At 42.0% G+C, this 4,462-nt stretch overlaps 1 pseudogene; it reads left to right on the top strand.

Annotated features, from left to right (window-relative positions):
* Positions 1-803, top strand: LOC101549411 (ribosome biogenesis protein NSA2 homolog; annotated as a pseudogene).
* The last annotated feature ends 3,659 nt before the right edge of the window (positions 804-4,462 follow it).

The raw sequence follows: 4,462 nt of genomic DNA, 5'->3' as shown, positions 1-4,462 counted from the left end.
ATGCCACAAAATTAATATATTGAGTTGTACCATAAGTGCTATGGATATCATTTGGATTGCCACGAGAGAAAAAGAAAAGGGAAGAAGGTTGATGAGCTCATGAAAGTTCAAAGAAAGCAAAAGAGATGAATGGTCCAAGGGCTAAGCTCTACCTTAAACAGTGCCATGCTGAGAAAACATAAATGAAAAACACCATTAACATGCAAGAAAAGAGAAACCCCAAACAAAAGAATGATGAAAATCCACAAGGACAGAGCCTGAGTATCTGCTAGATAGAGACAATCCCAACCTAATGTACTTTCAATATAATTAAACAAATGAAAATACAAAGCAGAAAAATGGGAAGTCCTGTGTCCAAAGTTTGGGCCCAGGAAGAAACAGGAGTATTAAAAGTTATTAAAAGTTATACTTAAAAGTATTAAAAGGAAAGAGAAATAAAGCATGAAATATATGCTTTATAAAAAAGCAGGTTATTAAAATCTGCTTTGCTGGGGACAGCTTTACACAAAAACTACCTAAATATAAAGATTCATTAGGTCAATGGGTTTATGTTTCAAAAAAGCCTGTGTAACACACCCTGACCTGAAAACCACTTTTTGCCTGCGGATACTTGATGTAAAGAAGAATCCCTCATCTCCATTCTATACTGCATTGGGTGTTATCACCAAAGGTACTGTCACTGAAGTGAATATGAGCAAGTTGGGCCTTGTCACACAGAGAGGCAAGATTATTTGGTGAAAATATGCCCAGTTACCAACAATTCTAAAAATGACGGCTGCATAAATGCAATCTGACTGGTTTGACAGGACTGTCATACGATTAACTTCTTATAATGAATCAGGAAAGCCACCATTGACTACCAAAAAAAGCTTAATATGTCTGAAACCGTCAAAAATGCGTATGTCTGCGCAAACATTAAAGTGATCTAGTTTTACAAAGCGGTAACAATTAAAACAGCATGGTACTGGAACAAAAGCAGAACTGTAGACCAATGGAACAGGGTGGAATATCCCCACACACAACCTCAAATGTATGATCATCTAATCTTTGATAAGGGTGCAAGAGATGTGAAGTGGAGCAAGGAAAGTCTCTTTAACAAATGGTGCTGGCACAACTGGACAACTACATGCAAAAAAATGGGCTTAGAACTCGATCTGACACCATGCACAAAAGTCAGATAAAAATGGATTAAAGACCTCAACATCAGACCACAAACCATAAGGTACATTGAAGACAAGGTAGGCAAAACCCTCCAGGATATTGAAGATAAAGGTATCTTCAAAGATGACACGGAACTAAGCAATCTAGTAAAAACAGAGATCAACAAATGGGACTACATTAAACTAAAAAGCTTCTGCACCGCAAAAGATACAGCGACCAGAATACAAAGACTATCCACAGAATGGGAAAGGATATTTACACAATACCCATCAGATAAGGGGTTGATATCAAGGGTATATAAAGCACTGGTTGAACTCTACAAGAAGAAAACATCCAACCCCATCAAAAATTGGGGCGAAGAAATGAACAGAAACTTTACCAAGGAAGAGATACGAATGGCCAAAAGGCACATGAAAAAGTGCTCTGCATCACTAATCATCAGAGAGATGCAGATCAAAACAACCATGAGATACCACCTCACACCACAGAGGCTAGCACACATCCAAAAGAACAAAAGCAACCGCTGTTGGAGAGGATGTGGGGAGAAAGGGACCCTTCTACTCTGCTGGTGGGAATGTCGGCTAGTTCAGCCCTTTTGGAAAACAATATGGACGATTCTCAGAAAACTAGAGGTTGAGCTCCCATTTGACCCAGCAATACCACTGCTGGGAATATATCCCAGAAAAGCCAAAAAGTATAGTCGAAATGACATCTGCACTTATATGTTCATCGCAGCACTGTTTACAATAGCCAGAATCTGGAAAAAACCCGAGTGCCCTAGAACACATGCCTGGTTGAAGAAACTCTGGTACATCTATACAATGGAATACTATGCAGCTGTTAGAAAGAATGAGGTCATGACGTTTGCATATAAGTGGATCAGCATGAAAAGTATTATGCTAAGTGAAATGAGTCAGAAAGAGAGAGACAGACATAGGAAGATTGCACTCATCTGTGGACTATAGAATAACAGACTATAAGACTAACACCCAAGAATAGTAGAAATAAGTACCAGGAGGTTGTCTCCATGGCTTGGAGGCTGGTCTCTCATTCTGGGCAACTCAGAGAAGGGAACACCAAGTAAAATGTGATTGGAGGTCATGTGGGGGAAAGATGATGCGGGCCCAATATAGACTAGAGACTGAACACAATGGCCACTCAACCCCTTTATTGCAAACCACAACACCTAATCAGAAAGAGAGAACAAAAGGGAATACCCTGCCATAGTGGCAGTGTGGGGTGGGGGGAGACAGGACTGGGGAGGGGGGAGGGATGTTGGGTTTACTTTTGGTAGAGAATGGGCACTGGTGAAGGGATGGGTTATCAAACTTTGTAAGGGAGAAACATGAGGACAAAAATGTATAAATCTGTAACTGTACCCTCACGTTGACTCACTAATTAAAAATAAACTATTAAATTAAAAAAATAAAAATAAATAAATAAAGTGATCTAGTTTTAAGAAGAAAAAGAAGAAAAAAAATTTAAGAGAGTATGGTGTCGCCAATAGGTCAACATGTACTTGTGAGTGCATCTGGTGCCTTCAGGTTTCCTGACACCCCAAAATTGCCACTATGCCTTTGGCCAGACCCCAACAACTTAGGACCAAGTTTACCAAGAAATTAAATGGCCAAAAGTTAGGTATGTGGGAACCATGCCCACAAACCATCTCTGGCTCAGCTATACAAGCTCATTTATTGGCCCTGTTTCAGAGACCCATAGATAAATCTCAAAAGAGATCAAAAGTCACAGTTAATGCCAGGCCTGCACATGGCTGAATAGACTGGGATAAATTGGAAGGGGGCAGGTTGGCCTGTGCCTACCCAAGCAGAGCCCCCAGCAGCTTCTTGCTTCCACAATCCAAAATTGTCGTTATAACCCCGGCCTGACTCCACCGTCTCAGGACAGACCTCACCAAGATATAACCTCCTGAAAATTTGGATACGCAGGTTTTGTGACTGAAATCTTCAGGCTTTCATGGAGTTGGGGTGGGATACCTCCCCCCACTTCCCAATACACATGGGAGCACTGGCAGTCACCCCATGAGCCAACTCCAGTGCCACCCTGTAAACTCTATTACTGGCCTTGCTTCAGAGGCCCATAAATTAAAGAGATCAAAAGCCAGAGACAAAGCAGCGAGTCCTGGAAGGCACCACAGAACTGGAGATCTCTCCGGGTCCCATAACAAGCCAATTTCACCTAAGCACCTCAGATGGAGCAGGTGCAGTCTCCCCCCACCTACTCCAGATGGAATTCCGGCGACCAACAGCTTCCACAAGCAAGGCCCTGGTATGCGGGTTCCAGGACTAAACCTCCATGCCACATGACAGCAGAGGTGCCAGGCTATCTCCCCCTGGCTCCCCACCCACTTGTCGGCCTGGCTATGCCCCCACAATATGCCTCCGGGTGCCATTTTAGCGCACCAGAAGCTCTGGTCCAGAGACGCCAAATTGAATCTCAAAATGGTTCAGTGCCCTACAGAAATGTCTCTGGAACCCAACAATCTAGGATTCCAGAAGCGTGTGGCCGTGGCACTCAAGATATTCAAAATGAGCAATGGACAATAAATGATCTAGCATCTGTCCCTGGCAGGCAGGCTTCGTGGGAAATTTGAGCAAAACATAATGCCCAAAAGTAGAGAGAGAGTATTGGGTAAATTGCCTGCCATGGAGGTAGGGTGAGGACTACAATGGGGTGGGGGGGTATACTGGAGACACTGGTGGTGGAATTGTTCACTGGTGGAGGGATGGGTGTTTGATCATTATATGGGCTGAATCTCAAACATGAAAGATTTGTAACTGTATCTCACAGTGATTCAATAAAAAGAAAAAAAAGTAATGTGGAGTGTGGAGTTCATGCCCAATACAATCAGTTTAATCAATGGCTGAATAAATAGCAGTACTTGTACATTAAAAAGAAAAATTTTTAACAAAAAAAGCTCTTGAATAACCTGTCTTTGTAGTAAATGTTGGCTACAGTGCAGGATTAGCTCTTTATTGCATTGTAGTTGGTAAGAGCTTTGTGTGTTTAAACTGAAGGCTCTATTCTTTGAATTAGTATTGGGGGAAACCGTCATATGTATACCCAGAGGCCTCAGAGAACAACCTCTGTCCAAGAAGCTATTTATAGTTTCCTCCATATTCACTGAGCAATCTACAAGAACAGAACTTTAGCCTTGAGGGCTAAGAGAGGAAATTGAGGATATAACTAACAATGAATCTCTGCTTCAGGCTGAGTAGTGAAGCTCAGTTGCCCAAGCATTGCATGAGTGTCATATATAGAAGGGAAAGAAATGTATCAGGTC

This window comes from Sorex araneus, chromosome 9 (genome assembly GCF_027595985.1).
Source record: "Sorex araneus isolate mSorAra2 chromosome 9, mSorAra2.pri, whole genome shotgun sequence".
NCBI lineage: Eukaryota > Metazoa > Chordata > Mammalia > Eulipotyphla > Soricidae > Sorex > Sorex araneus.
This window is presented reverse-complemented; position numbering and strand designations above follow the sequence as displayed.